A 25,448-nucleotide genomic window follows, 5' to 3' on the forward strand; every position below is an offset into this window, starting at 1 on the left:
CAAGTCTACTAATGCATTATTTGCTAATTTGAGTAGAGGGTGATAAATCCGTGCTGGTTTTGTCATTTGTAATTATTTAATTATTTTTAGAGGCCCATGTGAAAGTCTAGTAATTTTTACAATTGCAATTAATGTAATAAATAGATATACTACTGTTATAGTAGTTATTATTATAATGGATTCATTGTATAATTTTATTCCTGGTAAGGGTGGTGTACTTCTTCAGGTTGTATAAGTATCTATATTTTGTAGTATTGAGGGGGTTAATAATGGGTCTATTATTATTAATATAAATAAACATAATAATATTAAAGTTACACTCATAATTATTATTTTTGTTCTTATTTTAAATATTTCATTTGGTGTAAGTCTTGTTGTATAAATAAATAGAACTAATATTCCTCCTAAAAATACTAGAAATAATACATAGGAAAGTCATGTGGATTTTAAGAATGTGGATATTGTTAGGCATGCAGTAATAGTTTGTATAATTAGTGTGATCCCCATAGACAGTGGATGTTTTATGTATAATATTATTAGTGCTAATAGTTATATAACAGTAATTAGTATTAATTTTATTTTAATATCAAGGGGTAGTTTAATAAAAATATTGGCTTTGGGAGCTAATGATGATGTAATTATATCTTCCTTGATGTTTTCAGAATTAAATTTATAATTAAAATTAATATTGTGTGGTCATGGAAAAATATTATTTGTTCTATTAATGGGGAGGATCTATCTTGTAATCCTACTTGATTTCAGGTTGCCACTTTTAAGTAAGGGATATTCCTTATATTTGAAGCTTAAATTCAATGCACTTCTCTGCCACCTTAAAAATTAGTTGTTAGTAAGTAGTATTGGGAGTTCTGAATATGTATGTTCAGAGGGAGGTGACATTTGATACCATTCAATTGATGATGCTTGTTGTAGATTAAATAATGTTGGTCGGGCACTTGTCATACCTTCTCAGGTAATAAAAATTATAATAATTACTGCTGTAAATGATAAGATTGATCCTAATCTTGAAACAACATTTCATGTTGTATATGCATCTGGATAATCCGAATATCGTCGCGGTATTCCTCTTAATCCTAGAAAATGTTGTGGGAAGAATGTTAAGTTAACTCCAATAAATATTGAGATAAATTGAATTTTTAATCAATCTGGATTTATTATTACTCCTGTAAATAATGGAAATCAATGTACTAGTCCTGCTATAATAGCAAATACTGCTCCTATAGATAATACATAATGAAAATGTGCTACAACATAGTATGTGTCATGCAGCACAATGTCTAGTGATGAATTTGCAAATACTACTCCTGTTAATCCCCCTATTGTAAATAAGAAAATAAATCCTAATGCTCATAATATTGATGGAGAGTAATTAATTTGTGTTCCATGTAGTGTTGCAATTCATCTAAATACCTTAATTCCTGTTGGTACAGCGATAATTATTGTAGCTGCAGTAAAATATGCTCGAGTATCAACATCTATTCCTACAGTAAATATATGATGTGCTCATACAATAAATCCTAGGAACCCAATTGCTATTATTGCATAAATTATTCCAAGAACTCCAAATGTTTCTTTTTTACCTCTTTCTTGAGTTACAATATGTGAAATTATTCCAAATCCCGGTAGAATTAGAATATATACTTCTGGGTGTCCAAAGAATCAGAATAGGTTGATATAAGATTGGGTCTCCACCACCAGATGGGTCAAAAAATGAGGTATTTAAATTTCGATCTGTTAATAGCATTGTAATTGCTCCTGCTAGAACTGGTAGTGATAATAATAGTAGAACTGCAGTGATTACTACTGACCATACGAATAATGGTACTCGTTCTATGGATATTCCTATAGTTCGTATATTAATTACTGTTGTAATAAAATTTACTGCCCCTAGAATAGAGGATACTCCTGCTAAATGTAATGAAAAAATTGATAAATCTACAGAGGCTCCGGCATGTGCAATTCCTGCAGATAGGGGAGGATATACTGTTCAACCAGTTCCTGCACCACTCTCTACAATTCTTCCTGATAATAGTAGAGTTAATGATGGAGGTAGTAATCAAAATCTTATATTATTTAATCGTGGGAAGGCTATGTCTGGGGCTCCAATTATTAAAGGTACTAGTCAGTTTCCAAATCCCCCAATTATAATAGGTATTACTATGAAAAAAATTATAATAAATGCGTGTGCAGTTACAATCACATTGTAGATCTGATCATCTCCAATTAAACTTCCTAGTTGACCTAATTCTATACGGATTAAGATACTTAATGATGTTCCAACTATTCCTGATCATACTCCGAAAATTAAATATATTGTACCAATATCTTTATGGTTAGTAGAAAATAATCATCGTTGCAAGAATGAGATGACTGAAGTTATAGGTGATAAACTGTAAATTTATGTATGAGTTTAAAACTCTCTCATTAAATTTTGGCTTTATAGTTAAGAATAATAATTTTGAACTGCAATTTCAGGGTGATACATATATGTATTAAGGCCTAAAAGAGTACCCCTTATTTATGACTTTGAAGGTCATTAGTTTAAAATTAACTTAAGACCTTATAAAGATTTTATAGAGATATGTAAATTGGTTGGATTATAGGTAGTCCACATACTGAGAGAAAAATTGTAACTACTGATAATACTTGTTCTTTTAAGTTTAAGTAATGATATTCCATATATTAGTTTTATAATTTATTAAAATTGATGTAAGTGAGGTTCGTAAGTAATAATATAAGGTTAGCAACGATATGCTAATTAGGATTATAATTATAATTAATTGCTTAAAGTTGGTTGTTTGGATAATGACTATCCATTTTGGTAAAAACCCTAGTAGAGGTGGTAGTCCACCAAGAGATAATATTGATATGAATAAAGATATTTTTTTAATGGGCGGAAGTTTTAATATAAACAGTTGATGGACGTAGTATGTTTTGTTCATTGAAAATAACATAATGGTAGAGGTAGTTATAAGGATGTATAGTAAGTAGTAAATATGTTAACCAGGTATTATCTTCTGATGTTATTCTTAGAATAATTCATGATATGTGGTTAATTGATGAAAAGGCTATAATTTTTCGTAACGAGGTTTGATTTAATCCTCCAATTGCTCCAATAATTGCTGATGTTCTAATTGTTAAAATTAAAATTATGTTTAAATTGTCAATTACATAACTAAGCAATGTTGATGGAGCAATTTTTTGAATAGTTGTTATTACTAGGCAGTTAATTCATGTTATTCCTTCTATAACTTCTGGTATTCAAATGTGAAATGGAGCAGCTCCTATTTTTATTAATAAAGCTATGGTTAAAAGCTGTATCTGTATATTGAAGTTTGCAGCATTAATTATAATTAATGCTGCAGCCAAAATTATTGATGATGCTAATGCTTGAATTAGGAAGTATTTAAGTGATGCTTCTGTATTTCGTTGATTATTTGGTGTAGAAATTAATGGGATAAAAGATATTAGATTAATTTCAAAGCCTATTCAGGCTGCATATCATGAGGTGGAAGAAATAGAAAGGAGGGTTCCTATTGTGAGGGTCAATAGGAATATTATTTTCTTGGGGGTTGTGAGCATTAAAAAGGGAAGGATTAATTATAGACCTTCATATGTGGGGTATGAGCCCTCTAGCTTAATTAGCTTACCTTTTTATTATATTTTGGTGTATGATGCACTATGGGGTTTGATACCATTGGAGAAAGTTTAATTCTTTCAATTATAAAAATTCATTTTTGTTACAAATAAATTAATAAGAACATGTTAAATTTCATGTATACTTTACCCTATCATGGTAATCCTTTTTCAGACATCTTATTTATATATAAGTTATAATAGTGGGTTAATAATACTATTTATTAGACTTTTATTGTTATGATCAATAAGTAGAACCTATTTATTAAATAATATAAAATACTTCAGAATCCTTTTTAATTTTATCCAATTTTTTTTAAGTTTTTGTAGTCTAACTTAAAGTAATTGACTTAATTAACATGTCATTTTAATACTTATTGAGTCTAGAGAAAAAAGAAGTTAATATATCTATATAGAACACAATTTTGAGGGAAAAAAAATTGTGTTCTATATAGTATGGGAAAGTGAGTAAAAATAAAAAGGGAGGAAATTTTCGTGAGATAATTTCTAATTATAATTTAATTTAATATAATACATACTATATAATAATAAAGAACCTCTCTTTATATTTTAGAACTAAAGTTTTATTCTAGCTTAAAATTCCCTGGTTAAATTTTACATATGTATTTATTAAAGAGAGGGAAAATTTCCGCCAATTTTTTATGGGTTGAGACGGTGTATTTGAATTTAGTTCGCAGTGTGTGGTTTTGTTTAATTTTAATGTAAATTAGATTACAGGATTTTAAATTTTAATATTTATTTTGTCCGGCTAAATTCGTGCCAGCTGCCGCGGTTAGACGTGGGGACATAAGTGGAGAGTTGTTGGCTTAATTGTAGTAATAATTGATTTTTGGTTGTTTATATTTTATTTATTAGGTGAAATTTTTAATATAATTTGTTCTTTATTTTTATTAATTCTATAAAGGTGATATGTTAAACTAGGATTAGATACCCTATTATTTTCATTGTAAATTTGGTTTGAGTAGTATTAGTTATGATCTTGAAACTCAAAGAATTTGGCGGTGCTTTATTCTATTTAGAGGAACCTGTCCCGTAATCGATATTCCGCGTTTTATTTGACCTATTATTGTAAAGTATCAGTTTGTATACCACCGTAATTTGAATATTTAAATATATATACTCTTTTTTTCTGTTGAAATATATTTCAGGTCAAGATGCAGCTTATTAGTGGGTGGAGATGGGTTACATTATGTTGATTTGGATAATATATTGAAATTATATTTGAAATTGGATTTAATTGTAATTTTGTTTTAGAATAACATTTTGGTTTATTAGCTCTAGGGCATGCACACATCGCCCGTCGCTCTCATTTATATAGGTGAGATAAGTCGTAACATAGTAGGTGTACCGGAAGGTGTACCTAGTTTGAATATAATATCAAAATATTTCTGTTAGTTAGAATATTCATTTACATTGAGTAGTTAGTCGTGCAATTCGACATATTTTGATAGAAATTTTATTACTATTTGAATTTAGTTTATAAGTTGATTTTATATGAAAAGTAATTTTATTGGGGTTGGTTATATACTTAGTGTATATGAATTAGTTTGTTATAGGTTATTAGTACAGTGTTGGGATTTATTAAATATATGAAATATTGATTTTTATTACAGGAGATGTCAATAATCGTACCTTTTGTATCAGGGAGGATTAAATTTTAATTGAATATTCTATTTTCTCGAAGGGTGAGGAGCTAGTAGACTAATTTTAAGGTAAAAGTGTTATATTTTTCTGTTAAAATTGTTATTTGTAATAAAATGTTATTCGACTTACCTTATATCCAGTTATTAGGGAATTATATTTAATATAGCTTTGCATTTTAATATTTTTATATTAATATATATATATTATAATATTAATGTTTAGTTATGACTAGGGGGATGTGCTTCTGGTTAATATGTTGGTTATAACTTTCCGATGCGAGCCTCAGCAACTGGGCGGGTCGCAGGTGGCGGATAGCGAACGGCCATCAGATATGGTGGTTAGCTGTGAATAAGGCAATGCCAAATAAGCAGTCCCGGACCGAGGCGACAATGCTAACAGGGCCTGGGGAGGATGGTCTTTGGCAAGTCCATACTCAATAAAAACCCAGAAAAGCCCAATGACAGCATTGTGACATGGCGAGGAAGTGCCGCCATTAAATAAGCACTGCCCCTACTGCCTTGTAGGGAGGGGAGGGATCCCCAAAGGCTAAGGGAAGGAACCCTAACAGAAAACCGGCCAACGGCTCTAGAGGTGGAAAAGACTGTAGAGTCCCAACATCCTAAGAGGCGGAAGAGCTAAAACCCCACTGCCTTGTGGTAAGGGTTTTGACCCGAAGGCTATGGGAGCAAACCCAGAAAGAAAACCAAGCAAGGGCAGAGGCTTAAAGGGGGCACTCCTCCCACTGCCCTAGCTTCATCGTAGGGCTAATAACCCACATGAAGTGAAATAATACATACTCAGAGAAACACAGGAATAGAAGCCGAACAGAGTAAACAACGACGACAATGCAAGGTAAAACGGACTATGAGATTTGGAACCTGGAACATCACCTCCCTCTCAGGAAAGGAAGTGGAGATTGTAAAGGAAATGGAGAAATACAAATTAGAAATATTAGGAATAAGTGAAGTCAAAAAGAAAGGATCAGGAGAGGTTGACATGGAAAAAGGATATGTTCTCAGATATTCAGGAGTAGAAAGAAGGAGTAGAGCAAAAGAAGGTGTGGGAATTATTATTAGCGAAAGACTGAACACTAGAGTAACTGACTGGAAAGCAGTTAACTCTAGGATAATAAGACTGAATTTGGAATTGGAATTAAACCGTAGGATTGCCATTATACAAGTATACGCTCCTACAGAGGATAAAGATGAACTAGAAAAAGAACTATATTACAATTCCCTCCAACAAATATTAGATGAGGCTAGAAATGTAACGGAAAACGTTATTATAATGGGAGATTGGAATGCTAGAGTGGGAAATGAAATTAGACGAGGACATGGAAGTTTGGGAAGGTATGGTGCTGAAAAGACCCGAAACAGCAATGGAGATAAAATGCTGGAGTTCTGTATTGATAACGAGCTCCGCATCGGAAACTCCTTCTTCCCGCATAAAATAATACATCAAATTACCTTTGAAGCAATTAGCAGAGGAGCACAGAGCACAATAGATTACTGCGTATATACAAAAAACACCCATTATGATGTAATGGATGTAAAAGTTTTTCGCAGCGCCGAACTCAGTACTCAACATAGACTACTAGTAATGACGACCCGATTCAAACCACTACCTGCACCAATTAAGATAAACCTTACTAAACTTAAAATATCAACATTAGAAATCCAAAATAAAAGAAAGGAGTTTCAGAGGAAACTGAAAGAAAAACTTAGAGAAAAAGAACAAAACCATGGACAAGAATGGAATGTAGAAAATAAATGGAAAGTAATTAAAGAAAGCCTCAATGAAGTTGCAACAGAAATATGTGGAATAGTAAAGATAACAAATAAAAAGAAGCAGACAAGATGGTGGAGCGATAATGTGAAAGGAAAAGTTGCAATTAAAAAGAAAGCATGGCTAAAATACTTAAAGACCAAAAGAATGGAGGATAAAGAAGCTTATATACAGGCAAGAGATACAGCAAAACGGATAGTGAGAACAGCGAAGAAGGAAACCTGGGAACAATTTGGAAAGGAAATAGAAGAAAATCATAAAAATAATCCAAGAAAATTTTGGCATGTGTTGAAAAATCTGAAAGGAAAACGAGGAAAGAAAATAAGGAATATCAAAAACAAGAATAATGAGGTGAAAACCAATATGAAGGAAATTTTAGACACGTGGAATGAATATTATGCGGAAACCTTTAGAGAAGAAGAGGAGGAATTGTATGAAGAAAGACCAATGAGGGAAGAAAATGAGAACGTGGAAGCTGAGGAAGAAATACAACTAAAAGAAGTACAAGAGGCAATTAAATCCTTAAAAACTGGTAAAGCACCCGGTTGGGATAATATACATCCAGAATTTATAAAATATGGAGGAAAGGAAATAGGAAAATGGATATGGGACTTATACAGACTAATATGGGCAACAGAGAGAATACCAAAAGATTGGGAAAATAATGTAATAATTCCTATACACAAAAAAGGAAGTACCCTCGATTGCTCAAACTATAGAGCAATATGCTTAGCGCCAGTGGCCCAGAAACTATTTTCACACATTATAGAAAAAAGATTAAGGCAACAAGTGGAAGATAAATTGGAAGAAGAGCAAGCAGGTTTCAGGCCTCACCGTCAAACTCAAGATCTAATCTTCTCCCTGAGGAACGTAATAGAGAAGATACTAAGCAGAGGAGGGGAAATATTTACAGCTTTTATTGACTTAAAGTCTGCCTTCGACAGAGTACCAAGAGGACAAATATGGAAGGCCCTTCATCAGTTCCAAGTTACATCAAAACTGACTAGAATAATTCAAAGTCTATATAAGAACGTTAAAGGAACGGTTCGAATAAATGGACAATCCTCCAAGGAATTTAACATGGGAAAAGGTGTAAAACAAGGTGATGGACTTAGTCCTCTTCTTTTCATATTATTCATGGATCAAATTATAAAGCAATGCAAAAGAAGAACAAGAAAATGTAAAATTGGAAATTACAACTTTATATTAAACTATTATATTTATTGGTTTGGAGATTGCTAATTTTTGTAATTTTGTTATAATTTATTTGAAATTTTATTAAAAATTTAGTTTGGTTTTACTTGCTTACTTAATTATATGTTTTAATTGGTTTTATTTTGAAATTATGATTCTATTAGTATATTTACTTAATTAATTAAAGGAATTAGGCAAAATTTATTCTCGCCTGTTTATCAAAAACATCTTTTCATGATTTTTATATGAAGTATAACCTGCCCAATGACATTTGTTTAATGGCCGCGGTATTTTGACCGTGCGAAGGTAGCATAAACATTAGTCTTTTAATTGGGGGCTAGAATGAATGGTTGGACGAGGAATAGACTGTCTTTAGTTAATTAATATATAATTTTGCTTTAGAGTGAAAAGGCTTTATTTTTTTAAGGGGACGATAAGACCCTATAGATCTTTATATTATTTTAATGATGTTTTGATTAGTAATATAATTATATATATTATTAAATAGTATTTTGTTGGGGTGATGGGAAGATAATAATTAGCTCTTTTTTATTTAATATTCAATAATTTTTGTTATTTGGATCCATTTTTAGTGATTTAAAGAATAAGTTACCTTAGGGATAACAGCGTAATCTTTCTTGAGAGATCATATCGACAGGAGGGGTTGCGACCTCGATGTTGGATTAAGATATCATTTGGGGGTAGCATTTCAAATTTGATGGTCTGTTCGACCTTTAATTTCTTACGTGGTCTGAGTTCAAACCGGCGTGAGCCAGGTTGGTTTCTATCTCTTAATATTAAAAGTGTTTTAGTACGAAAGGACCAAATACTTATATTATATATATAATATTGATTAATAATAATTACTATTATGGCAGAGAAGTGCATTGAATTTAGAATTCAATAATGAAGATAAATTTCTTTTTATAGTAGATGATATCAGATTTATTTATTGGAGTTATTTCTTTTATTATTTTAGTTGTATGTGTTTTAATTAGAGTTGCTTTTTTTACTTTATTTGAGCACAGGGTTTTAGGTTATATTCAAATTCGTAAGGGGCCTAATCGGGTTGGGATTTGTGGTATTTTTCAGCCTTTTGCTGATGCAGTTAAATTATTTACTAAGGAGCAAACATTACCTACTTTGAGAAACTATTATCCATATTATATATCTCCAGTTTTTAGTTTATTTTTGTCTTTGGTTGTTTTTCCATATCACACCTTATTATTTAATTTTTATTTGGGGGTATTTTTCTTTTTATGTTGTATGAGAATAGGAGTGTATAGAGTAATATCTGCTGGGTGGGCATCTAATTCTAATTATGCGTTACTTGGGGGTCTTCGAGCCGTTGCTCAAACTATTTCTTATGAGGTTAGATTAGTATTAATTTTACTATCTTTTATTTTTTTAATTGGTGGCTATAATTTACTTTTATTTAATGTTTTTCAGGATTATTTATGGTTTATCTTTATTGCTTTACCGTTGGCGTTAGCCTGATTGAGTTCTTGTTTAGCTGAAACTAACCGGACTCCTTTTGATTTTGCTGAGGGGGAATCTGAACTTGTTTCTGGGTTTAATGTTGAGTATAGCGCTGGTGGATTTGCTTTAATTTTTATATCTGAATATGCTAGTATTTTATTTATAAGTGTTTTATTTAGAATTTTATTGTTGGGGGGATACCACTTTTCTTATTTTTTTTACTTAAGGGTTATTTTTTTAGGATTTATTTATATTTGAATTCGAGGGACACTACCACGATTTCGTTATGATAAACTTATATATTTAGCTTGAAAAAGTTTTCTTCCGGTTTCTTTAAATTATTTATTTTTTTTTGTTGGTTTTAGGGGGTTGATTGTATCAATTTATATTTAGTTGCATAATAATTAGAATGTGAAGACTTCTAGAATATTTATATTCTATTTTATGTTTTCAAGACATACACTTAAAGTTTCAGTCAAGAAGTCATTTTTTTAAGATTTTATCTCATAGTAGTAGGGTTGCTGGGGATATAATGAAATATATAAAATATATAATTGTTAATACTTGCCCAGTAGTAATGTATGGAGTTTCTACGGGTCGGGCTCCAATTCAGGTTAATAAAATAAAGGTTGCAAATATTAATCAAAATAATACTTGATTTAATGGATAAAATTGTAGTCCAACGAAAATTTCTTTTATGGTGTATTGGTATAATAAATAAAATTATAATAGATAATACTAGTGCTACTACTCCTCCAAGCTTATTTGGGATTGATCGTAGAATGGCGTATGCAAACAGAAAGTATCACTCTGGTTGAATGTGTACTGGGGTTACTAGTGGATTTGCAGGGGTAAAGTTTTCAGGGTCTCCTAGGGTTGTTGGAAATATTAATGAGAGTTGTATTAGTCTTAAAATTATAAGTATAAACCCTAATATATCTTTTATTGAGAAGTATGGGTGGAATGGAATTTTATCCATGTTGCTATTAATAGATAGTGGATTATTAGACCCAGTTTGATGCAAGAAAAGTAGATGAATTATGGATATTGCTATTAAAATAAATGGTAATAAAAAATGAAAGGCGAAGAATCGAGTTAGTGTAGCACTATCTACTGCAAATCCCCCCCAAATTCATTGGACTAACGTAGTCCCTAAATATGGAATTGCCGAGAGTAAATTAGTAATTACTGTGGCACCTCAAAATTATATTTGCCCTCATGGTAATACATATCCAACAAATGCTGTTGCTATTGTTGCTAATATAATTATAACCCCAATAGATCATGAGTGAAAATATAAGTAGGATCCATAATATATTCCTCGTCCAACATGTATATATATACAAATAAAAAATATGGAGGCGCCATTAGCATGAATAGTTCGTAGTATTCACCCATAATTCACATCTCGGCAGATGTGTATTACTCTAGAAAAGGCTAAATCTGTTCTTGAAATATAATGTATTGCTAAAAAAAGACCTGTTAAGATTTGGATTGAAAGACATATTCCTATGAGTGAGCCAAAATTTCATCAATAGGAAATATTTAGTGGGGCTGGCAAGTCTACTAATGCATTATTTGCTAATTTGAGTAGAGGGTGATAAATCCGTGCTGGTTTTGTCATTTGTAATTATTTAATTATTTTTAGAGGCCCATGTGAAAGTCTAGTAATTTTTACAATTGCAATTAATGTAATAAATAGATATACTACTGTTATAGTAGTTATTATTATAATGGATTCATTGTATAATTTTATTCCTGGTAAGGGTGGTGTACTTCTTCAGGTTGTATAAGTATCTATATTTTGTAGTATTGAGGGGGTTAATAATGGGTCTATTATTATTAATATAAATAAACATAATAATATTAAAGTTACACTCATAATTATTATTTTTGTTCTTATTTTAAATATTTCATTTGGTGTAAGTCTTGTTGTATAAATAAATAGAACTAATATTCCTCCTAAAAATACTAGAAATAATACATAGGAAAGTCATGTGGATTTTAAGAATGTGGATATTGTTAGGCATGCAGTAATAGTTTGTATAATTAGTGTGATCCCCATAGACAGTGGATGTTTTATGTATAATATTATTAGTGCTAATAGTTATATAACAGTAATTAGTATTAATTTTATTTTAATATCAAGGGGTAGTTTAATAAAAATATTGGCTTTGGGAGCTAATGATGATGTAATTATATCTTCCTTGATGTTTTCAGAATTAAATTTATAATTAAAATTAATATTGTGTGGTCATGGAAAAATATTATTTGTTCTATTAATGGGGAGGATCTATCTTGTAATCCTACTTGATTTCAGGTTGCCACTTTTAAGTAAGGGATATTCCTTATATTTGAAGCTTAAATTCAATGCACTTCTCTGCCACCTTAAAAATTAGTTGTTAGTAAGTAGTATTGGGAGTTCTGAATATGTATGTTCAGAGGGAGGTGACATTTGATACCATTCAATTGATGATGCTTGTTGTAGATTAAATAATGTTGGTCGGGCACTTGTCATACCTTCTCAGGTAATAAAAATTATAATAATTACTGCTGTAAATGATAAGATTGATCCTAATCTTGAAACAACATTTCATGTTGTATATGCATCTGGATAATCCGAATATCGTCGCGGTATTCCTCTTAATCCTAGAAAATGTTGTGGGAAGAATGTTAAGTTAACTCCAATAAATATTGAGATAAATTGAATTTTTAATCAATCTGGATTTATTATTACTCCTGTAAATAATGGAAATCAATGTACTAGTCCTGCTATAATAGCAAATACTGCTCCTATAGATAATACATAATGAAAATGTGCTACAACATAGTATGTGTCATGCAGCACAATGTCTAGTGATGAATTTGCAAATACTACTCCTGTTAATCCCCCTATTGTAAATAAGAAAATAAATCCTAATGCTCATAATATTGATGGAGAGTAATTAATTTGTGTTCCATGTAGTGTTGCAATTCATCTAAATACCTTAATTCCTGTTGGTACAGCGATAATTATTGTAGCTGCAGTAAAATATGCTCGAGTATCAACATCTATTCCTACAGTAAATATATGATGTGCTCATACAATAAATCCTAGGAACCCAATTGCTATTATTGCATAAATTATTCCAAGAACTCCAAATGTTTCTTTTTTACCTCTTTCTTGAGTTACAATATGTGAAATTATTCCAAATCCCGGTAGAATTAGAATATATACTTCTGGGTGTCCAAAGAATCAGAATAGGTGTTGATATAAGATTGGGTCTCCACCACCAGATGGGTCAAAAAATGAGGTATTTAAATTTCGATCTGTTAATAGCATTGTAATTGCTCCTGCTAGAACTGGTAGTGATAATAATAGTAGAACTGCAGTGATTACTACTGACCATACGAATAATGGTACTCGTTCTATGGATATTCCTATAGTTCGTATATTAATTACTGTTGTAATAAAATTTACTGCCCCTAGAATAGAGGATACTCCTGCTAAATGTAATGAAAAAATTGATAAATCTACAGAGGCTCCGGCATGTGCAATTCCTGCAGATAGGGGAGGATATACTGTTCAACCAGTTCCTGCACCACTCTCTACAATTCTTCCTGATAATAGTAGAGTTAATGATGGAGGTAGTAATCAAAATCTTATATTATTTAATCGTGGGAAGGCTATGTCTGGGGCTCCAATTATTAAAGGTACTAGTCAGTTTCCAAATCCCCCAATTATAATAGGTATTACTATGAAAAAAATTATAATAAATGCGTGTGCAGTTACAATCACATTGTAGATCTGATCATCTCCAATTAAACTTCCTAGTTGACCTAATTCTATACGGATTAAGATACTTAATGATGTTCCAACTATTCCTGATCATACTCCGAAAATTAAATATATTGTACCAATATCTTTATGGTTAGTAGAAAATAATCATCGTTGCAAGAATGAGATGACTGAAGTTATAGGTGATAAACTGTAAATTTATGTATGAGTTTAAAACTCTCTCATTAAATTTTGGCTTTATAGTTAAGAATAATAATTTTGAACTGCAATTTCAGGGTGATACATATATGTATTAAGGCCTAAAAGAGTACCCCTTATTTATGACTTTGAAGGTCATTAGTTTAAAATTAACTTAAGACCTTATAAAGATTTTATAGAGATATGTAAATTGGTTGGATTATAGGTAGTCCACATACTGAGAGAAAAATTGTAACTACTGATAATACTTGTTCTTTTAAGTTTAAGTAATGATATTCCATATATTAGTTTTATAATTTATTAAAATTGATGTAAGTGAGGTTCGTAAGTAATAATATAAGGTTAGCAACGATATGCTAATTAGGATTATAATTATAATTAATTGCTTAAAGTTGGTTGTTTGGATAATGACTATCCATTTTGGTAAAAACCCTAGTAGAGGTGGTAGTCCACCAAGAGATAATATTGATATGAATAAAGATATTTTTTTAATGGGCGGAAGTTTTAATATAAACAGTTGATGGACGTAGTATGTTTTGTTCATTGAAAATAACATAATGGTAGAGGTAGTTATAAGGATGTATAGTAAGTAGTAAATATGTTAACCAGGTATTATCTTCTGATGTTATTCTTAGAATAATTCATGATATGTGGTTAATTGATGAAAAGGCTATAATTTTTCGTAACGAGGTTTGATTTAATCCTCCAATTGCTCCAATAATTGCTGATGTTCTAATTGTTAAAATTAAAATTATGTTTAAATTGTCAATTACATAACTAAGCAATGTTGATGGAGCAATTTTTTGAATAGTTGTTATTACTAGGCAGTTAATTCATGTTATTCCTTCTATAACTTCTGGTATTCAAATGTGAAATGGAGCAGCTCCTATTTTTATTAATAAAGCTATGGTTAAAAGCTGGATCTGTATATTGAAGTTTGCAGCATTAATTATAATTAATGCTGCAGCCAAAATTATTGATGATGCTAATGCTTGAATTAGGAAGTATTTAAGTGATGCTTCTGTATTTCGTTGATTATTTGGTGTAGAAATTAATGGGATAAAAGATATTAGATTAATTTCAAAGCCTATTCAGGCTGCATATCATGAGGTGGAAGAAATAGAAAGGAGGGTTCCTATTGTGAGGGTCAATAGGAATATTATTTTCTTGGGGGTTGTGAGCATTAAAAAGGGAAGGATTAATTATAGACCTTCATATGTGGGGTATGAGCCCTCTAGCTTAATTAGCTTACCTTTTTATTATATTTTGGTGTATGATGCACTATGGGGTTTGATACCATTGGAGAAAGTTTAATTCTTTCAATTATAAAAATTCATTTTTGTTACAAATAAATTAATAAGAACATGTTAAATTTCATGTATACTTTACCCTATCATGGTAATCCTTTTTCAGACATCTTATTTATATATAAGTTATAATAGTGGGTTAATAATACTATTTATTAGACTTTTATTGTTATGATCAATAAGTAGAACCTATTTATTAAATAATATAAAATACTTCAGAATCCTTTTTAATTTTATCCAATTTTTTTTAAGTTTTTGTAGTCTAACTTAAAGTAATTGACTTAATTAACATGTCATTTTAATACTTATTGAGTCTAGAGAAAAAAGAAGTTAATATATCTATATAGAACACAATTTTGAGGGAAAAAAAATTGTGTTCTATATAGTATGGGAAAGTGAGTAAAAATAAAAAGGGAGGAAATTTTCGTGAGATAATTTCTAATTATAATTTAATTTAATATAATACATACTATATAATAATAAAGAACCTCTCTTTATATTTTAGAACTAAAGTTTTATTCTAGCTTAAAATTCCCTGGTTAAATTTTACATATGTATTTATTAAAGAGAGGGAAAATTTCCGCCAATTTTTTATGGGTTGAGACGGTGTATTTGAATTTAGTTCGCAGTGTGTGGTTTTGTTTAATTTTAATGTAAATTAGATTACAGGATTTTAAATTTTAATATTTATTTTGTCCGGCTAAATTCGTGCCAGCTGCCGCGGTTAGACGTGGGGACATAAGTGGAGAGTTGTTGGCTTAATTGTAGTAATAATTGATTTTTGGTTGTTTATATTTTATTTATTAGGTGAAATTTTTAATATAATTTGTTCTTTATTTTTATTAATTCTATAAAGGTGATATGTTAAACTAGGATTAGATACCCTATTATTTTCATTGTAAATTTGGTTTGAGTAGTATTAGTTATGATCTTGAAACTCAAAGAATTTGGCGGTGCTTTATTCTATTTAGAGGAACCTGTCCCGTAATCGATATTCCGCGTTTTATTTGACCTATTATTGTAAAGTATCAGTTTGTATACCACCGTAATTTGAATATTTAAATATATATACTCTTTTTTTCTGTTGAAATATATTTCAGGTCAAGATGCAGCTTATTAGTGGGTGGAGATGGGTTACATTATGTTGATTTGGATAATATATTGAAATTATATTTGAAATTGGATTTAATTGTAATTTTGTTTTAGAATAACATTTTGGTTTATTAGCTCTAGGGCATGCACACATCGCCCGTCGCTCTCATTTATATAGGTGAGATAAGTCGTAACATAGTAGGTGTACCGGAAGGTGTACCTAGTTTGAATATAATATCAAAATATTTCTGTTAGTTAGAATATTCATTTACATTGAGTAGTTAGTCGTGCAATTCGACATATTTTGATAGAAATTTTATTACTATTTGAATTTAGTTTATAAGTTGATTTTATATGAAAAGTAATTTTATTGGGGTTGGTTATATACTTAGTGTATATGAATTAGTTTGTTATAGGTTATTAGTACAGTGTTGGGATTTATTAAATATATGAAATATTGATTTTTATTACAGGAGATGTCAATAATCGTACCTTTTGTATCAGGGAGGATTAAATTTTAATTGAATATTCTATTTTCTCGAAGGGTGAGGAGCTAGTAGACTAATTTTAAGGTAAAAGTGTTATATTTTTCTGTTAAAATTGTTATTTGTAATAAAATGTTATTCGACTTACCTTATATCCAGTTATTAGGGAATTATATTTAATATAGCTTTGCATTTTAATATTTTTATATTAATATATATATATTATAATATTAATGTTTAGTTATGACTAGGGGGATGTGCTTCTGGTTAATATGTTGGTTATAACTTTCCGATGCGAGCCTCAGCAACTGGGCGGGTCGCAGGTGGCGGATAGCGAACGGCCATCAGATATGGTGGTTAGCTGTGAATAAGGCAATGCCAAATAAGCAGTCCCGGACCGAGGCGACAATGCTAACAGGGCCTGGGGAGGATGGTCTTTGGCAAGTCCATACTCAATAAAAACCCAGAAAAGCCCAATGACAGCATTGTGACATGGCGAGGAAGTGCCGCCATTAAATAAGCACTGCCCCTACTGCCTTGTAGGGAGGGGAGGGATCCCCAAAGGCTAAGGGAAGGAACCCTAACAGAAAACCGGCCAACGGCTCTAGAGGTGGAAAAGACTGTAGAGTCCCAACATCCTAAGAGGCGGAAGAGCTAAAACCCCACTGCCTTGTGGTAAGGGTTTTGACCCGAAGGCTATGGGAGCAAACCCAGAAAGAAAACCAAGCAAGGGCAGAGGCTTAAAGGGGGCACTCCTCCCACTGCCCTAGCTTCATCGTAGGGCTAATAACCCACATGAAGTGAAATAATACATACTCAGAGAAACACAGGAATAGAAGCCGAACAGAGTAAACAACGACGACAATGCAAGGTAAAACGGACTATGAGATTTGGAACCTGGAACATCACCTCCCTCTCAGGAAAGGAAGTGGAGATTGTAAAGGAAATGGAGAAATACAAATTAGAAATATTAGGAATAAGTGAAGTCAAAAAGAAAGGATCAGGAGAGGTTGACATGGAAAAAGGATATGTTCTCAGATATTCAGGAGTAGAAAGAAGGAGTAGAGCAAAAGAAGGTGTGGGAATTATTATTAGCGAAAGACTGAACACTAGAGTAACTGACTGGAAAGCAGTTAACTCTAGGATAATAAGACTGAATTTGGAATTGGAATTAAACCGTAGGATTGCCATTATACAAGTATACGCTCCTACAGAGGATAAAGATGAACTAGAAAAAGAACTATATTACAATTCCCTCCAACAAATATTAGATGAGGCTAGAAATGTAACGGAAAACGTTATTATAATGGGAGATTGGAATGCTAGAGTGGGAAATGAAATTAGACGAGGACATGGAAGTTTGGGAAGGTATGGTGCTGAAAAGACCCGAAACAGCAATGGAGATAAAATGCTGGAGTTCTGTATTGATAACGAGCTCCGCATCGGAAACTCCTTCTTCCCGCATAAAAGAATACATCAAATTACCTTTGAAGCAATTAGCAGAGGAGCACAGAGCACAATAGATTACTGCGTATATACAAAAAACACCCATTATGATGTAATGGATGTAAAAGTTTTTCGCAGCGCCGAACTCAGTACTCAACATAGACTACTAGTAATGACGACCCGATTCAAACCACTACCTGCACCAATTAAGATAAACCTTACTAAACTTAAAATATCAACATTAGAAATCCAAAATAAAAGAAAGGAGTTTCAGAGGAAACTGAAAGAAAAACTTAGAGAAAAAGAACAAAACCATGGACAAGAATGGAATGTAGAAAATAAATGGAAAGTAATTAAAGAAAGCCTCAATGAAGTTGCAACAGAAATATGTGGAATAGTAAAGATAACAAATAAAAAGAAGCAGACAAGATGGTGGAGCGATAATGTGAAAGGAAAAGTTGCAATTAAAAAGAAAGCATGGCTAAAATACTTAAAGACCAAAAGAATGGAGGATAAAGAAGCTTATATACAGGCAAGAGATACAGCAAAACGGATAGTGAGAACAGCGAAGAAGGAAACCTGGGAACAATTTGGAAAGGAAATAGAAGAAAATCATAAAAATAATCCAAGAAAATTTTGGCATGTGTTGAAAAATCTGAAAGGAAAACGAGGAAAGAAAATAAGGAATATCAAAAACAAGAATAATGAGGTGAAAACCAATATGAAGGAAATTTTAGACACGTGGAATGAATATTATGCGGAAACCTTTAGAGAAGAAGAGGAGGAATTGTATGAAGAAAGACCAATGAGGGAAGAAAATGAGAACGTGGAAGCTGAGGAAGAAATACAACTAAAAGAAGTACAAGAGGCAATTAAATCCTTAAAAACTGGTAAAGCACCCGGTTGGGATAATATACATCCAGAATTTATAAAATATGGAGGAAAGGAAATAGGAAAATGGATATGGGACTTATACAGACTAATATGGGCAACAGAGAGAATACCAAAAGATTGGGAAAATAATGTAATAATTCCTATACACAAAAAAGGAAGTACCCTCGATTGCTCAAACTATAGAGCAATATGCTTAGCGCCAGTGGCCCAGAAACTATTTTCACACATTATAGAAAAAAGATTAAGGCAACAAGTGGAAGATAAATTGGAAGAAGAGCAAGCAGGTTTCAGGCCTCACCGTCAAACTCAAGATCTAATCTTCTCCCTGAGGAACGTAATAGAGAAGATACTAAGCAGAGGAGGGGAAATATTTACAGCTTTTATTGACTTAAAGTCTGCCTTCGACAGAGTACCAAGAGGACAAATATGGAAGGCCCTTCATCAGTTCCAAGTTACATCAAAACTGACTAGAATAATTCAAAGTCTATATAAGAACGTTAAAGGAACGGTTCGAATAAATGGACAATCCTCCAAGGAATTTAACATGGGAAAAGGTGTAAAACAAGGTGATGGACTTAGTCCTCTTCTTTTCATATTATTCATGGATCAAATTATAAAGCAATGCAAAAGAAGAACAAGAAAATGTAAAATTGGAAATTACAACTTTATATTAAACTATTATATTTATTGGTTTGGAGATTGCTAATTTTTGTAATTTTGTTATAATTTATTTGAAATTTTATTAAAAATTTAGTTTGGTTTTACTTGCTTACTTAATTATATGTTTTAATTGGTTTTATTTTGAAATTATGATTCTATTAGTATATTTACTTAATTAATTAAAGGAATTAGGCAAAATTTATTCTCGCCTGTTTATCAAAAACATCTTTTCATGATTTTTATATGAAGTATAACCTGCCCAATGACATTTGTTTAATGGCCGCGGTATTTTGACCGTGCGAAGGTAGCATAAACATTAGTCTTTTAATTGGGGGCTAGAATGAATGGTTGGACGAGGAATAGACTGTCTTTAGTTAATTAATATATAATTTTGCTTTAGAGTGAAAAGGCTTTATTTTTTTAAGGGGACGATAAGACCCTATAGATCTTTATATTATTTTAATGATGTTTTGATTAGTAATATAATTATATATATTATTAAATAGTATTTTGTTGGGGTGATGGGAAGATAATAATTAGCTCTTTTTTATTTAATATTCAATAATTTTTGTTATTTGGATCCATTTTTAGTGATTTAAAGAATAAGTTACCTTAGGGATAACAGCGTAATCTTTCTTGAGAGATCATATCGACAGGAGGGGTTGCGACCTCGATGTTGGATTAAGATATCATTTGGGGGTAGCATTTCAAATTTGATGGTCTGTTCGACCTTTAATTTCTTACATGATCTGAGTTCAAACCGGCGTGAGCCAGGTTGGTTTCTATCTCTTAATATTAAAAGTGTTTTAGTACGAAAGGACCAAATACTTATATTATATATATAATATTGATTAATAATAATTACTATTATGGCAGAGAAGTGCATTGAATTTAGAATTCAATAATGAAGATAAATTTCTTTTTATAGTAGATGATATCAGATTTATTTATTGGAGTTATTTCTTTTATTATTTTAGTTGTATGTGTTTTAATTAGAGTTGCGTTTTTTACTTTATTTGAGCGCAGGGTTTTAGGTTATATTCAAATTCGTAAGGGGCCTAATCGGGTTGGGATTTGTGGTATTTTTCAGCCTTTTGCTGATGCAGTTAAATTATTTACTAAGGAGCAAACATTACCTACTTTGAGAAACTATTATCCATATTATATATCTCCAGTTTTTAGTTTATTTTTGTCTTTGGTTGTTTTTCCATATCACACCTTATTATTTAATTTTTATTTGGGGGTATTTTTCTTTTTATGTTGTATGAGAATAGGAGTGTATAGAGTAATATCTGCTGGGTGGGCATCTAATTCTAATTATGCGTTACTTGGGGGTCTTCGAGCCGTTGCTCAAACTATTTCTTATGAGGTTAGATTAGTATTAATTTTACTATCTTTTATTTTTTTAATTGGTGGCTATAATTTACTTTTATTTAATGTTTTTCAGGATTATTTATGGTTTATCTTTATTGCTTTACCGTTGGCGTTAGCCTGATTGAGTTCTTGTTTAGCTGAAACTAACCGGACTCCTTTTGATTTTGCTGAGGGGGAATCTGAACTTGTTTCTGGGTTTAATGTTGAGTATAGCGCTGGTGGATTTGCTTTAATTTTTATATCTGAATATGCTAGTATTTTATTTATAAGTGTTTTATTTAGAATTTTATTGTTGGGGGGATACCACTTTTCTTATTTTTTTTACTTAAGGGTTATTTTTTTAGGATTTATTTATATTTGAATTCGAGGGACACTACCACGATTTCGTTATGATAAACTTATATATTTAGCTTGAAAAAGTTTTCTTCCGGTTTCTTTAAATTATTTATTTTTTTTTGTTGGTTTTAGGGGGTTGATTGTATCAATTTATATTTAGTTGCATAATAATTAGAATGTGAAGACTTCTAGAATATTTATATTCTATTTTATGTTTTCAAGACATACACTTAAAGTTTCAGTCAAGAAGTCATTTTTTTAAGATTTTATCTCATAGTAGTAGGGTTGCTGGGGATATAATGAAATATATAAAATATATAATTGTTAATACTTGCCCAGTAGTAATGTATGGAGTTTCTACGGGTCGGGCTCCAATTCAGGTTAATAAAATAAAGGTTGCAAATATTAATCAAAATAATACTTGATTTAATGGATAAAATTGTAGTCCAACGAAAATTTCTTTTATGGTGTATTGGTATAATAAATAAAATTATAATAGATAATACTAGTGCTACTACTCCTCCAAGCTTATTTGGGATTGATCGTAGAATGGCGTATGCAAACAGAAAGTATCACTCTGGTTGAATGTGTACTGGGGTTACTAGTGGATTTGCAGGGGTAAAGTTTTCAGGGTCTCCTAGGGTTGTTGGAAATATTAATGAGAGTTGTATTAGTCTTAAAATTATAAGTATAAACCCTAATATATCTTTTATTGAGAAGTATGGGTGGAATGGAATTTTATCCATGTTGCTATTAATAGATAGTGGATTATTAGACCCAGTTTGATGCAAGAAAAGTAGATGAATTATGGATATTGCTATTAAAATAAATGGTAATAAAAAATGAAAGGCGAAGAATCGAGTTAGTGTAGCACTATCTACTGCAAATCCCCCCCAAATTCATTGGACTAACGTAGTCCCTAAATATGGAATTGCCGAGAGTAAATTAGTAATTACTGTGGCACCTCAAAATGATATTTGCCCTCATGGTAATACATATCCAACAAATGCTGTTGCTATTGTTGCTAATATAATTATAACCCCAATAGATCATGAGTGAAAATATAAGTAGGATCCATAATATATTCCTCGTCCAACATGTATATATATACAAATAAAAAATATGGAGGCGCCATTAGCATGAATAGTTCGTAGTATTCACCCATAATTCACATCTCGGCAGATGTGTATTACTCTAGAAAAGGCTAAATCTGTTCTTGAAATATAATGTATTGCTAAAAAAAGACCTGTTAAGATTTGGATTGAAAGACATATTCCTATGAGTGAGCCAAAATTTCATCAATAGGAAATATTTAGTGGGGCTGGCAAGTCTACTAATGCATTATTTGCTAATTTGAGTAGAGGGTGATAAATCCGTGCTGGTTTTGTCATTTGTAATTATTTAATTATTTTTAGAGGCCCATGTGAAAGTCTAGTAATTTTTACAATTGCAATTAATGTAATAAATAGATATACTACTGTTATAGTAGTTATTATTATAATGGATTCATTGTATAATTTTATTCCTGGTAAGGGTGGTGTACTTCTTCAGGTTGTATAAGTATCTATATTTTGTAGTATTGAGGGGGTTAATAATGGGTCTATTATTATTAATATAAATAAACATAATAATATTAAAGTTACACTCATAATTATTATTTTTGTTCTTATTTTAAATATTTCATTTGGTGTAAGTCTTGTTGTATAAATAAATAGAACTAATATTCCTCCTAAAAATACTAGAAATAATACATAGGAAAGTCATGTGGATTTTAAGAATGTGGATATTGTTAGGCATGCAGTAATAGTTTGTATAATTAGTGTGATCCCCATAGACAGTGGATGTTTTATGTATAATATTATTAGTGCTAATAGTTATATAACAGTAATTAGTATTAATTTTATTTTAATATCAAGGGGTAGTTTAATAAAAATATTGGCTTTGGGAGCTAATGATGATGTAATTATATCTTCCTTGATGTTTTCAGAATTAAATTTATAATTAAAATTAATATTGTGTGGTCATGGAAAAATATTATTTGTTCTATTAATGGGGAGGATCTATCTTGTAATCCTACTTGATTTCAGGTTGCCACTTTTAAGTAAGGGATATTCCTTATATTTGAAGCTTAAATTCAATGCACTTCTCTGCCACCTTAAAAATTAGTTGTTAGTAAGTAGTATTGGGAGTTCTGAATATGTATGTTCAGAGGGAGGTGACATTTGATACCATTCAATTGATGATGCTTGTTGTAGATTAAATAATGTTGGTCGGGCACTTGTCATACCTTCTCAGGTAATAAAAATTATAATAATTACTGCTGTAAATGATAAGATTGATCCTAATCTTGAAACAACATTTCATGTTGTATATGCATCTGGATAATCCGAATATCGTCGCGGTATTCCTCTTAATCCTAGAAAATGTTGTGGGAAGAATGTTAAGTTAACTCCAATAAATATTGAGATAAATTGAATTTTTAATCAATCTGGATTTATTATTACTCCTGTAAATAATGGAAATCAATGTACTAGTCCTGCTATAATAGCAAATACTGCTCCTATAGATAATACATAATGAAAATGTGCTACAACATAGTATGTGTCATGCAGCACAATGTCTAGTGATGAATTTGCAAATACTACTCCTGTTAATCCCCCTATTGTAAATAAGAAAATAAATCCTAATGCTCATAATATTGATGGAGAGTAATTAATTTGTGTTCCATGTAGTGTTGCAATTCATCTAAATACCTTAATTCCTGTTGGTACAGCGATAATTATTGTAGCTGCAGTAAAATATGCTCGAGTATCAACATCTATTCCTACAGTAAATATATGATGTGCTCATACAATAAATCCTAGGAACCCAATTGCTATTATTGCATAAATTATTCCAAGAACTCCAAATGTTTCTTTTTTACCTCTTTCTTGAGTTACAATATGTGAAATTATTCCAAATCCCGGTAGAATTAGAATATATACTTCTGGGTGTCCAAAGAATCAGAATAGGTGTTGATATAAGATTGGGTCTCCACCACCAGATGGGTCAAAAAATGAGGTATTTAAATTTCGATCTGTTAATAGCATTGTAATTGCTCCTGCTAGAACTGGTAGTGATAATAATAGTAGAACTGCAGTGATTACTACTGACCATACGAATAATGGTACTCGTTCTATGGATATTCCTATAGTTCGTATATTAATTACTGTTGTAATAAAATTTACTGCCCCTAGAATAGAGGATACTCCTGCTAAATGTAATGAAAAAATTGATAAATCTACAGAGGCTCCGGCATGTGCAATTCCTGCAGATAGGGGAGGATATACTGTTCAACCAGTTCCTGCACCACTCTCTACAATTCTTCCTGATAATAGTAGAGTTAATGATGGAGGTAGTAATCAAAATCTTATATTATTTAATCGTGGGAAGGCTATGTCTGGGGCTCCAATTATTAAAGGTACTAGTCAGTTTCCAAATCCCCCAATTATAATAGGTATTACTATGAAAAAAATTATAATAAATGCGTGTGCAGTTACAATCACATTGTAGATCTGATCATCTCCAATTAAACTTCCTAGTTGACCTAATTCTATACGGATTAAGATACTTAATGATGTTCCAACTATTCCTGATCATACTCCGAAAATTAAATATATTGTACCAATATCTTTATGGTTAGTAGAAAATAATCATCGTTGCAAGAATGAGATGACTGAAGTTATAGGTGATAAACTGTAAATTTATGTATGAGTTTAAAACTCTCTCATTAAATTTTGGCTTTATAGTTAAGAATAATAATTTTGAACTGCAATTTCAGGGTGATACATATATGTATTAAGGCCTAAAAGAGTACCCCTTATTTATGACTTTGAAGGTCATTAGTTTAAAATTAACTTAAGACCTTATAAAGATTTTATAGAGATATGTAAATTGGTTGGATTATAGGTAGTCCACATACTGAGAGAAAAATTGTAACTACTGATAATACTTGTTCTTTTAAGTTTAAGTAATGATATTCCATATATTAGTTTTATAATTTATTAAAATTGATGTAAGTGAGGTTCGTAAGTAATAATATAAGGTTAGCAACGATATGCT

At 31.0% G+C, this 25,448-nt stretch overlaps 2 pseudogenes; both read left to right on the plus strand.

The window, feature by feature from the left end:
- The first annotated feature begins 9,231 nt into the window (after positions 1-9,231).
- On the plus strand, positions 9,232-10,170 carry LOC145982417 (NADH-ubiquinone oxidoreductase chain 1 pseudogene; annotated as a pseudogene).
- Positions 10,171-20,568: 10,398 nt separating this feature from the next.
- On the plus strand, positions 20,569-21,507 carry LOC145982418 (NADH-ubiquinone oxidoreductase chain 1 pseudogene; annotated as a pseudogene).
- The last annotated feature ends 3,941 nt before the right edge of the window (positions 21,508-25,448 follow it).

This window comes from Lepisma saccharinum, unplaced genomic scaffold, assembly GCF_977018435.1.
Source record: "Lepisma saccharinum unplaced genomic scaffold, izLepSacc3.1 HAP1_SCAFFOLD_162, whole genome shotgun sequence".
In the NCBI taxonomy this organism is placed as follows: Eukaryota; Metazoa; Arthropoda; class Insecta; order Zygentoma; family Lepismatidae; genus Lepisma; species Lepisma saccharinum.